The sequence below is a fragment of the Mus musculus genome, chromosome 14 (assembly GCF_000001635.26).
Source record: "Mus musculus strain C57BL/6J chromosome 14, GRCm38.p6 C57BL/6J".
NCBI classification, from domain to species: Eukaryota; Metazoa; Chordata; class Mammalia; order Rodentia; family Muridae; genus Mus; species Mus musculus.
This window is the reverse complement of record NC_000080.6, coordinates 106,264,945-106,278,390: the sequence shown is the minus strand read 5'-3', so window position 1 is coordinate 106,278,390 and position 13,446 is coordinate 106,264,945. Positions and strand designations below refer to the sequence as shown.

At 37.1% G+C, this 13,446-nt stretch overlaps 1 long non-coding RNA gene across 2 annotated transcripts; it reads right to left on the bottom strand.

Moving 5' to 3' along the window:
- Positions 1-6,955: 6,955 nt before the first annotated feature.
- Positions 6,956-13,130, bottom strand: Gm36107. Of its 2 annotated transcripts, none has more exons than XR_874936.2 (3): positions 12,874-13,130; positions 7,556-7,698; positions 6,956-7,199 (listed from the first exon to the last, which is right to left on the bottom strand). It is a non-coding gene; the product is annotated as a predicted gene, 36107 (long non-coding RNA). The 2 variants fall into 2 exon arrangements; XR_383732.4 differs by lacking the exon at positions 12,874-13,130 and adding an exon at positions 8,161-10,566.
- Positions 13,131-13,446: the final 316 nt, after the last annotated feature.

Genomic DNA, 13,446 nt, shown 5'->3' with positions numbered 1-13,446 from the left:
TTCCTAGATTAGAGGAGCTGACCTGTCAGTGTAAGTGAGCTTTCTGCTACCACTGACTTTACAAAATGGTGAGCAGGATATCCATCACGCAAGCCTTGGAACTCACAGTTGGATTTCTTCTCACGCTTAAATATATGACAAAGAAAAACATACAGAAAAGCTGTACTTCAAGTAAGGTTGAAAGTCAAGGCCTAGAATGTGGTAGGATGGCTACTTTGATTTCTCTTATGATCTGACAGCTCATCTGTGCTATGAATAGAAGTTTTACAAACACAACTATTTTATTTAGATGTGGTTTCTAACCAATATTAACATTAAGATATCAATTAATGCTTTAGGGAAGGGAGTGAACTATTCAGAAAATACTTACCTCAGTTATTTCTTACATAATCAGCAGTTCATTTGTTTCCTGTGACAGAATATAAAAAAGAATCAAGAAAATTTTGGGACACAAATAATTAGGGCTGGGACAAGACAGAAGTGGAAGTATTATTTCTCAACGTAGCATGCTACTTATTGGCACTGTGCCTCTATATTTTTTTATCCTCATTTGAAAATTCGAAGCTGAAGAAACATCCTCAAAGTGAGATAAGATATAAGAGACAGGATGGCCACGACTGGCCATGGCCCAGAGAAGGTGGCCAGTGTGTCCTGACCACTACTACAAGAAGAGGACAATACAAGCAGATGCACTGACCCTTATATCTTTAAGATATAGGAAAGGGGTTCAAACAGAGAACACAGGTTTTAACCATGAGAGGAGGTAGCATAGAAGAAGCACTGCAAAACTACCATCATCCAAAGGTCAGAAATCACAAGGAACTGCAGATTTAATGATTGAAAATAAAACCAGAAATTTTTGCTTCTTTAGAATAATTAAATAGTCTTAAATTTTTAATCCTATATCACAGTTTATGTTATGAAAAACTTGTAAGTGATTTCTATGTTGATACATATTTGTCATCTATGTTTATATGTTGTGTGGTTGTTTGTATGATATACACAGGCATCTGATTGTTGTAGCTAGGGCATCAAAGACAGCCCAATGAAACAGCATCATGAACATCAACTTTGGTGAACCAGTGAATTTATTACATTATTTACCGGTTCATCAGTGAGCAGTAGCATGGTGACTCTAAGCCAACTGTGTTGTGGAAAAACTCATTCTAGTATGGGTAATGACTCACAGAAGCTGCATCTCTGGAGCTATTTGCTCAAGCTGCAGGCATTTTCACCCAAGAATTCCTCTACTCCTGAGTTTGTGATTACTTATATAGCTTCAGAAAGGACACTGTGAATCTTATAATTTCTTGAATTTCCAAAGTTTTATAATTTTCATAAACTGTCTGAGCCTTTAAGTTTCACCAGCTTTCTGAGTTTGAAGCTTTTTCTTCCTAGAAGGAAATATTTGATTTTGAAAGAAAAAACTCTACACAACAGATACATAAAATAAACACATGTACATGTGATGTAAATTATATATAATATACAATATATCATATATATTGTATGTAATATATGCTGCATGCTGTTAAAATATATTTACTGATAGTATTTCAAATCTGGGAATATTCTATTTAAAAATTCATAAATAACGCATGTATGTATATATTCAAATATGTATAGGTATGCACATAAGAGGTTAAAAGGAGAATAAAGAAATGTATTAAAATATAATTAGGAGTCAGAGAAACAAAACTATGGAATTGGCTATCCTAGATATTTCAGAGATGCTATACCCACAAAGTATCATCAGTATAACTGTTTAAGACCTGAGCAAGGACTATGCCAGTAGACATGCTAATGTGGAAGGGGAACATATTATAGAGTCCCAATCCCAGAAAAAGACTTATAGGGAGCGAGGAAATGCTGTGAGTAGGAGAAAGAGTCTTTCTGAGGAAAGAACATACCGAATGGTTCTTCAGTACCGAATGGTCAGCTCTGAAATCATATACACACAAGTAACGTTGTAGAGACCGAGCTGATTATATTTTATACTAAGGAATATGTATATACACCCACAACAATTAAAGAAACAGTCCAAGGATTTAAGAGAGTAATGGTGGGGGGGGGGAGGTCATGAGGAGGGCTGGAGGAGGGAAAGGGACAAAAAAAGTGGAAAATGATAAAATTATATTTTTAATTTTTGAATTGTCTTAAAAATTGAAAATGCCAATAGTGGACTTTTTCTTGGTTAATAGAATGATCTAAATTCATTTTCTATATGGTCCTTTGAAAATTTCAACATTTCCACGCCCACATGCTTGTTTTACTGTCTTATGATTTTAGGTGCTATTCATGAGAATTCCTAAGATTTTCAATATTACCAGCTGTCATTAAAATCATGCATCGAAACCTCTGTTACATTTCCTTCTAATCTCTCTTGCTTCTTCACTCCCTTCCCCTCAATGAGTGGGATAAACTACGTTTATCTTTATTTATTTTTGTATTTTTGATGAATAGGGCTCTTAATAATGCATTGAAATTTTGCTATTTAATTTTATTTATTAGTGTATTTTTTATTTTCAGGACAAGAGTTTTCAGTGTGGCCTGACTGCCCTAGTAACTTTGTAAACTAGGCCAGCCTCCAACTCAGAAATCTGCCTGCCTCTGCCTGCCAACCACTGGGACTAAAGGCATGCACCACCATGACTAGTAATTTAATCTTATGTATGTTCCTAGTTCTTTTCTGAGCATTGTGCTTTGGAGCTTGCAAGGAATTTTTACTGAGTACATATTTTTGAACATGTGTCCAGTTTGATTGAGTTTGACTTGAGTTGGCCAATGAGTAGCTCCAGCAAGGAGTCACAACGTAGGAAAGAGAGATGTGCATGTACATCATACACTGGTTGAAACCCATTACTAACTGGTTTATCCTTAGCAATTCTGATTCTAACTGAACTTTTTCCCTTTCTTAATAGAGTAGTGATAACTTTCTGGTGCTTTTCTTCTACTAGAATTTCCTCTCTTAATGAAGTTCACTTGAAACATCTAGAATAAATTAAATTTTCTTAAAGGCCCTAGGATGTCACAGTACTCAATTCTCAAAGAAAATTGTAAGACACAGGTTATAGTGTTTTGTGTGTGTGTGTATGTGTGTGTGTGTGTGTGTGTGTGTGTGTGTGTGTGTGTGTGTAAGAGAGTGAGAGAGAGAGAGAGAGAGTGAGAGAGAGACAGAGAGACAGAGGGAGAGAGAAAAAAAAGGGGGCACTTGGTTTCATCAAAGAAGGAGTGATTAAAGTGATGGGACTAAAAATGACTAAGACTTATTATGCATAGGTATGATGCTGTCAAGGAATATTTTAAGGCTTTAAAATGAGCTGTTTCTTGGTGAACCCAAGATAGACCAGCCAGTCCGGGAAATGGGTAACTTAAAACCTTACAACAGTGGTACAGGATAGGATACTGGGAGGGAGCAGGGATTTGGTAATCAAGTTGGTGATGTGTGGTCATCATATCAACAACAGAAAGGAGTGTAGCGGGGAGAGAGAATAATTGTCCTGGTTGTATCATAAAGATGAGGAAATGCAGGACAGTGGAGCCTAAAAGACTTCATCTATTAATTTAGGGTAGCTACAGAAAAGCAAACGTCTTCTATGTTGACTTCAACATAATCACACACACACACACAAAAAAAAAAAAAAAAAAAAAAAAAAGAGCACGGCCATATTTTACTTTGGCTTTATTAAAAACAAAAATCAAGGAACATATAAACATATAGTCACTTAAACCAAAAACAAAGATAAATGTCATCTTGCAGAATTGAAGACCAATGGGTCTTTCTGTTTCTGTAGTAAAATCAAGGTAAACTAGCAAGAAAGTCCTGTGTGCCTTCTTATGGACTAAAGGGAAGATTATATTTCCTCACGTTTACAACTTCTGGGTGATATTGCTTAGTTTAGACCCCCTTGTTCCACCTTGAAAGACCACTGTGTCATGCCTCAAGTCTCTCTTTCTGATCATGATCTTATGCTCTGCTCTTTGACTTGCCATGATTTTGACAAAAGGCTGCCTGGACAATCCAGGATAATCTTTATATCTCAAGATCATTAATCACAACAGGAAAATCTCAGAGTATAAAGTAACAAAAGTGTACACGCCATCCTTTTCAATCCACCGCAATGACTGAAGAAAAAGCCTAAAATCCAATTATGCAGTATACAAAATTACAAAGCTAGTTAAATGCCTGATTTACCAAACCACCGTACCAAGTATCAAGAAGAGATGGTTATTAAAAGGCAGAAGTTGAAGAGAAATAAGATACATGGTCTCCTTTTCCTAGCCAATCCATCCTTGCCAGTAGCATCCCTGTTCTTCTCTGGTCTGAGGAAATTGCTTCTCTTTTGTTAAAACCTTTCATTAGTTATGCCCAGAGAAAGACCTATTTTAAGATTGGTTTGATTTTGTTTATGTGTTGGTGGGGGTAGATGTATACCTTTGTGTGAATATGCACACACATGTAAATGGAACTGTCCAGCCAGATGGCTGTGAAAGAGTGGAACATGCTAGGAACTAAACACCAGTCTTCTCCAAAAGCAGCAAGCACTCCGAAACCATGAGCCATCCCTCCAATTCCCGAGCTCACTCTTAGATTGGAGATGTCATCCATTTTTACTCAAGTTTTACCTTTTCTCACTGACTTAGTCATTGTTCTATTGCCATAAAGAGATGTCAGGACAGACCGAGACAACTCTGATAAAAGAAAGCAAGCATTTATCTGGAGATTGTCTTACAGTATCAGAGATGCGTCCATTATCATCACACTGGGGAACATGATGTTCAAACAGCCAGGCAGGAATAGTGCTGGAGAATTAGCTGAGAGCAACATCCTGATCCACAGTCAGAAGTTAGAGAAAGACTGGCTTTTGAAACCTCAAAACCCACCCCCTAGTGACAAACTTGCTCCAAAAAAGCCATGAACACTCCAACAAGGACATACCTGCTAATCCTGGCAAACAGTTTCACACTGTAGTGACTAAGAATTCAAATACATGAGCTGCTGTGGTCATTCTTTTCAAACCACCGCACTGCCTTCAGTTCTATTAAAAGAGTGAGACCTCAGACTATGCTTGAGGGTGAAAGGATTCTTCATTTATTCTACAGAGGAAATGGTAGTGCCTAAGTCAAAAGACATACAAGGCTTTGCAACACATACCCATGAAGATCTGAGGAGTGAACGGGTATGAATTCTGATGGTGATACATCAAATACAATGAAGCACATGGTCATAACTGCTTAACCTTAGCCAAACGCTTTCTCATTGTGGTTCAGGGCTAATAACAGGTGCAGGTCTTTTTTTTTTTAGAAAGCAAACTTGATTAATTGAAGTCCAGTCAATAATGGCTTCTAGTCAAGTGGCTGAGATATTGGAACTCCCCTAGGAAATTAAACTTGTTCAGGAGGAAATAAAATCGCTTAAGAAGACTGCATGTTGAAGTCAATCCGCTCCCAGAAATGCACTCAGCAACCATCAATGCCAGCCACTGAGATTTTAAGGACACTCACTTCAGTGAAGTCACTGGGAAATAAATACAGATGTGAGGGAACTACAGTCAACTTTAAAGGCTCATAATGGAAAGCAAGAATGGTGTTACAAAATTGACATCCCTGACTGTAGTAGGAAAAAGCAAATTTTAGAACAGAAAACCTAGAAACAGATAGCATTGTTGTTATATATTGAATATGTAAGCCTCACACGCAGTAAATTCACACATTAAATCCTTCACGCCTAAAGTTAGTCATCATAAAATGCCTCTATGAGGTAATTAAGTTAGATAATGTCACAGGGATTGAGTCCCAATGATACGATTATAATCTTTATAAGAAAAGGAAGAGTCCGGTCATCAGCCTCTGTCACTTGTGAACACAGTAGTGACAATGGTCACCATGTGCAAAGCTAGAAAGAAAGTGTTTTTGGAGTATTGGACTTGCCCAACCTGGTGCTTTATATCTGTAATCCCAGCATTCAAGTTACTGAGGCAGGTAAAGTCTTATAGTTCTTGGCCGGAGCAGACTAGGACAGACATATTATCTTCAATGATGAATTAGAAATAATTAATAAAAGGAGAAACAGTGTTTGAGCTTCAAGGATCTGCTATTGTGGGTATTCACTCTCTAAGAATAGAATATACAAGAAAGCAAATAACAAAAACATCTTTCTGTTATCACTTTGAATATTCGGGTAATTTAGTAATGTATTTTCTTATCATAATTTCTTTATGATACTTATGAAGTATCTGAAATGACCTTTTTCCTCAAAAAGTAAGTGTGTGTGTGTGTGTGTGTGTGTGTGTGTGTAGTCTGTTGTTACATTTAAAATGTGTCAGAGAAATTACAAATTTTTAATCAATTTTTTTCCTTAAAAGCTTTCTTCTACTTTAATGACTTTTAAAAGAAAATCCTTACAAATTCATCTAGTTGGATGCAAACCTTATTTTAGCATATAATAATCAATTGTTTTATCTTCCTACAGTATTTTTAGGGGGCTTGGTTAATACATGAAGTTCATTAGCAAAAGAAGTCAGAGATGCTAAAATGAATTAATAAATCATAACAAGTAAATGTAAAACATTCATAACCGTGGAGAAATGTAGTAAAGTTGCCCTATGAGATTTTTAATTTTACTTTAAAATATTTTGTCTGCTATTTGAAGATTTTATACACTGCTGTTATTATTGTTATAATTGTGATTTGGAGTTATCTGAGAATCTAATTATATATTTATCTTAAATTTATTCTCTCTATTTCTCCCCAGATCATTTAGTTTTGGAGGTCTGGGACCTAGATATTTGTATCTGTGATATGGATGTCTTTTCTTCATAGTTTACGGATCATTTTTCTGCATACTTGTAAAACTATGATCTGCCATACATATTTTAACCAGAAGATGAGTGAATTAAATGGAAATCCAAGTCCTATCAAGAGAAAACAATTATCAGAGACCAATTTTCCCAGAGGGTAAAGTTTATTTCTAAGTCCACAGATGTGAGGAAACTATAGACCGTGGCAAGCGGTGCCAGGAAGTGCCATGTTGTACTTGCAGAGACACTTCACGCTCTTCAGATGTCAGCTCCTTCAACAACACAATGGCAGTGCCACTCTCCAGGTTCTTAAGTGATTATGTAGTGGGCACTAATTTTACATATTATTTCCAATAAAGAAGTTTCCCTCACAGCAGCTCACTGGTGCTAGTTGACCTACTGAAAGAAAGTAAGATAATATTCTAGATGCAGCTACCCAGGGATACATCATACATGTACTGATTCTGAATTTCTTGGGGAAAAAAAAAGCAGACAAGAAGGCTTGTTGTGGCAGAGAGAGGCAAAGATGCATCCTATGGAAATTAAACATAAGCCCATACATAACACCCTAAGGAAAATTGTGTAACTTCAGCCTAGAAACCGGAGTAAGCAACTGGCTGTGAATGTTCTGACAGTTGGATTCTAATCACTTGACAAAAACCAGAAAATTATTTCACAGCATGCACTTTAGTAGGTCCCAGTTGAAGAAAATTTGCCTGAAATGTTTACCCATCTCTTCCCTTTACACTGCTTACCGTAAGCTATTGGGTAATAAGGATAGGAACCTAAGGTTGGCAGCCTGAAGGCAGAATTTCCCAGAATATAATCTGAAAATGGACGGATTCCATGCAGTCTTAACAATAAAACTAAGAGAATGTTTTCCAAATGTCAGAATTTCCTGAAAAAAAAAAGAAATTATTGTGAGTCATATAGTTTAGGATATATATTAACTAAAAAAAAAAAATACATTGAAAAGTTTTTACTCCTAATACATGGAAGAGAAAAAAATATTTTGAAGTTATGTTTTAATATTTGTGTTATTCTGTAAAAGATATTGGACAAATATGTCTGACCAGTTTAAAGTGATATAGGGTTCGACCTCTTCTGTTTTTACATGTGAGGGAAAACTGGACACCCCCAAAGAGAATCTTCACCGTTGGAATAGAATTAAACTGAGAGGTGAATGTCTCTCTTTAGAGTTAATCCATAGGGCACTTTATACAGGAATGAGGAATACAAGCATTTGTGTTGACATCATAAATGTCAATATGGTGCTACTTTATGTAAATTTTTTCTAAGCTGAAGTCCAAAGTCTCCCAAGAAGAAATGAGGGTAGAAAGGTTGGAGACTGACCACTCACCCTCGCAGTACAGACAAGGGGGCCATTGAACCCCAAAGCTCACTGCAATGCTGATACACTTGGCATAACATGGCCTGTGATGCTTTTTCTTCTTTAGATTTTAGGTCATCTGCAAAGGAAACTTTTCTACTAAGAGAAAAACTCTCTAAAATTTTGTTACGACCTGAATCAACGGCAGAAGGAAGCACAGAGACAAGCAAAACAGGATACAGCAAACCCTTCTGGCAAGAATAATGCCCTGGAGGTGAAAGCAAGTCCGAAGGGCTCACAGTAATCACTTCAGTCTTGCCATTACTTTGTCCTGGTGACTAAGGAAGCAACTTAAGCTGTTACAGATGGCTTCATGCTTAGCCTGGAGAGATCGTTTTACTCAGAAAACAGGGCTTGCCAGAAACCCTTCCGTTTGCCAGCTTGAAACTTGCACATAATGAGACTTGATACATCTACAAGTTGGAACTCTACAATTTCAAATCAGTGAAAAGCTTCGAGCACATACTTAAAACCTATTCTTTCACCATGGCTATGCAACTTCTCAGTAGCATAATTCTATGTAGTGAAGAGTGTGCGCCCTGCCAACCCCAAGTAAAATGGCCTGAGAAACAGAGTATGAATGAGGGTGTTCTCTCTGCTTCTGAGTCACAACTCCTTTCACAGCAGAATAAAATAAACTGTAACCTTTAAGAGAGTCAGATGGAATAGAAAGCCCCCAGACTACCTGAGATATCTTAAAACAAATGGAAACAAACCAATACTCTAAATTGTGTTGAACAAAGTTAATAACGAACAGTTGATTCAGGTAATCCCTCTGTAATACAGAAGAGAGTATCAAAGGGCAAAGATAGTGAAAGAAGTAATTTTATTCTTGTAGAAATTACAAATCAATAATGGATACAGTGTAAATTTCCCCAAACCTACAAATAAATGATTTATGCTTCCAAATGTGTAAGAGGTCAATGCAATGGGCTTTAACACTGGGACTGACCTCTGGGTTGCATGTCTAGTACAATCTATCATTAATTCTGCCAAAAAAGCATATACGGACAAAAGGCTTTCTATTCTACACAGGTGTGCTTACTGCATGAGGGCACTAGGCAGCTTGTCTGAAAAACACAAACTTGGAAATCTGTGAAAACAGAGATTTGACTGCAGTAGCAGGAATGACAAGAATAACAGAAATAAGACCCAAATACACTTGTGAGCTAAAGAAGGGGGAGAGGTGGTGGGAAAGGAAGGAAGGGGATGCTAACAGAGACTGTTTCTTCATTCAACTGAAAATATCTATTGATAATACTTTATCTGATGAACTGTCTCCATTCTCGGGGAGAATTTAGCAATGATTTTAAAAGAAATGGCTGCCCACAATTCTAGAAATAGGTTCAAAATCTGAATCCTCCCTAGAGATCTCTAACGAAAATTGCAAAATTGGAACTCCCTCTTTTCACTGATCCCTCTGCACCATGGCAGCTGAAGGAAGGAAATACTGATCAAGCAGGCAGTGCACAGAGGTGTAATTAAGTTCAGATGAACCACGTAATTTAGGATGAGTAGGGAAAATTAGGGAACAGATGGTAATAAAAGAGAAAACAACGACTGAACTATTAAAAAGGGTTTTATCAACTGAACTTTGCATAATCTTCAAACATTAGTAAAGGCATAAAGAAAACCCATAACTATAACTTCTTAATCTTGGCTTTTTCTGAAACACCAGTGTTCCAGCTCTATTTCTTGCATACCCATCAACCAAATCGGATTAATTCCCGCCTCCTCATCACTCATCCTTCTTCCACCAAGATTGGGTCATTGTCAAAGGCAGGCAATGCTGTTTGGCCCCGGGCCTAATGGTGTAGAGTTTTTATTGTAACGTTAAACTCCAAGGCAGTAGTGATGGGATCTGTTCCCACACACTTGGCAGGTGAGATGACTCTAGGGCCAGGTCCATTGGGTAACTGCCTGGGGAGGTGATATTCCACTAGGATTCAGGGGAAAAGCCATGTAAGGATGAAAAATAGGCTTCACTAGGTCTGTCCTCTGTTCAGATATCTCTAAGGCACATTGCATAGACGTGGAATAGTGTGGGTGGTGGAAAGGATTCATTCAGGTGGTTGACATCCTGGGTCTTGGCCCAAATCCCATCTCTTTTTATCCTTTAGCATGAATGATATCTGCCCTCATTTCTGAAGGTCATATCCATGGAAGGAATGTGAAATTAGGAGGAAAGAGCTCTAAAGGAACAGGTAAGACCGGTGCTTGAGGAGAGGCCTCAGATGTTTATATAAAATTGCGAGCCCAGCTGTGCGTGCTGAGCGATATCCCACGTGCAGTAGCCAGGGCCTGGTGTTAGAGGGACTGGGATTTATTTCTCCTTCCAGACAGGATCTCCTGGGGACTCTAAATGGTAAAAGCAGTGAACTTCCATATGGGTTAGAGAAGGCCATAAGAAAATCTCTGCATATGAATTTTTTTTTTTTTTTTTTTGGCCACGAGCCCCTCACCTTGCTTTGAACTCTGCTTCCTCTCATTTGCCTGCTGAATCTGGACGCCATGATCAATAATGGATCTGAGGTAGGAGTACAAGGGCAGATTCTTGTAGCCTATTTGTAATATGTGTAAGCTATCTACTCTATCACTGCTCAGTCCATTAGATAAACCCTCATCTCTGAACCATTTTTTTTTCCAAAAGTCAGTTAGAGACACATGGAAAGAAAACCTCGTGTTAATATGCATGAGTTGATCACAGAAATGTCTAAAGACAACATAATTCTTTTCTGTTGTAAATATTTAGAATACACTAATTGTCACCCACCACAGTGTGCTTTCAGATAAACTGACTAAAAGATTTCATTACCTTTTCTTCTTGGCCTCAGGTGAATGAGTGAAAGCTATTGCAAGAATAGACAGGAAATCTGTAATGATTATTTTAGAAAACATAGCAGAAACACTCAAAGAGCAGTTTAGATACTGATAAGCAATACTCAGGAAATGTGCACCTGAAGATACTCTGGGGAGGCTCAGAAGCTCCTATTCACCAGGCATGATGGTTTCTTCCTTTTCTGGCCATTCATTGTTCCATATGTCATCAACACCCCTCTTCATTTGCCAAGTAAGGTCTTATAATGGCATTCTCTCTCTCTCTCTCTCTCTGTCTCTCTGTCTGTCTTTCACTCTCTTTTTCACACACACACATACACTGTGTGTGTGTGCGTGTATGTGTGAGTATAAAAGTGAACTTTGCATAATCTTCATAGTCTTTTATGCATAATCGCCTCTGTATACGTCTCATCACTCCACCCATTAGACTTTTCTCTCCTCCCTTAAATCTGTCTCTCTACACTCATTCTACTTATATGTAAATTTATATTTTACATGAAAAAGGAAACACATAATACTGTGTTTCTGAGTCAGCCTTATGTTATTTTACAAGATGATCTCTAATTCCATCTACTTTCTTGTGATAGCTTTCATTACATTCTTCCTTCAACTGAATGAAACATTATTATGTGACTTTTGATCTAATCGTCTACTGGGTAGCTAACCTTGTTTCATATCTTGACTATTGGGAAACTTACATTTTCTTTAAAAATGATCATAGATATATGACAGCCAGATTCCTGAAAAGGTACATTATTTAGTTTCTACCTGTTTTTCTCATTGAATAGCCTCATCTTGAAGTTAAGAAAATTGAATTTGAGACTAATGAACTATTTTTAGAAATCTTTGAGAGACAATAAACAGTATGCATGGTGATAATGGAAATCTATTGTGTAAGCCAGCATCTCAACTAGGATTATTAACATTTTGGCCAACAAAATACACATAAACAACGATAACCTTGGGCAAACTCAGTCAATATGGCCACCTTTTTCAAAACCAAATGAAAATGAAACAGCACATCTTCAGAAGAATAGGGATACTGTGTCTTAAAATATAACCATGCACTTTTAATGTAAAATGGACAAATAATAAATATAGAAAAATAGCTAGCAGCCAAATGAGCATAGGCACAAAGACCAAGCTGCACAAGTCCAACTGCCACTCACACATCAGCTTACTTTAATGACTCTTAATATAAAAAAAATTACTGATATGTCCTGTGGGTTTCATGCACTCAGCAAGTTGCTGGACAATGTAACTAGCTGAGATTCCTGCTCTGAATTGTTCTCTGTTGATTTCTAACTCCAATTGTACCTATAATCATTTTTTTCTTCTTCCCTTTAAGGATTTGTCTCTATTTTGTGATCCATCCAAATAGAGAACTCAAGAGTTTCAATATTAGCACAAACTAGCAAGCATATAGAAAGCAAACTTGCAAATATTCACATACATTCTCTCTCTCTCTCTCTCTCTCTCTCTCTCACACACACACACACACACACACACACACAAACACACACATTGTTACCTACACATTCACTTATACCCCCACACAATCATACACAAGCTATTTCAACCTCACACTGACATAATCCATCATGCATATGACCTCATAAAACATAAACACAAACACTCACATAATTATATCCATTATATTATCATGCATATATGCACACATATACACACACTCACACATGCTATAGATACACATTTACACTCATGCATACCTTTATTTGCTTACCTGAAGAGCAGATAGTCAGAGAAGAACAGAAGGAATTGACGATGAATACAAAAAGAGAACTAGATAAGAATGCAAAGCAAGACTTTAGTCATATCACTTACCATGCATTCTTGCTCAGCTGCCTCATAGAATAATGACTCAAAGAGTCATTGCAACAAGCTAATGAGACTAAGCGTGTTATGATATCCCATCAACTACACACAGAGAAAGAATTTGTTCATATTAACTATTAACAGTATTGCATCACAGTTCCGAGAACAACTTAAAATCTGATCCTTATTGTCAGTCCTCTGTTTATCTTCAATGTTAGCCAACTTTTCTCTTTTCTCTCTCTACTGTCTCCACACTTTTCATTCACTTGCTCATACTAAGAAGAAGATGGGGGAGGGGACTCATTTTGAGCAATTCTATCTTTCTCATCCATGTTAATAAATCAAGTGTTGAAACTTCTCTATCTCCTTCTTGTTTCTCATTGAGAATAAGGGTAATATAAAAACTTGGAAGAACTTGATCAAATGTGCAGACAGAACTCCATCCCAGTCTAGCAGCAGAGGCATTTGAAAAGGTTTCTTTTTCCAAGTTACGCAATCGCATAGCCTTTCTAAATAATATCCCCAAATTTATGGGCCAGGCATACTCCAATTTTTAAAGTCAGCTTAGTCTATGAATTGAAA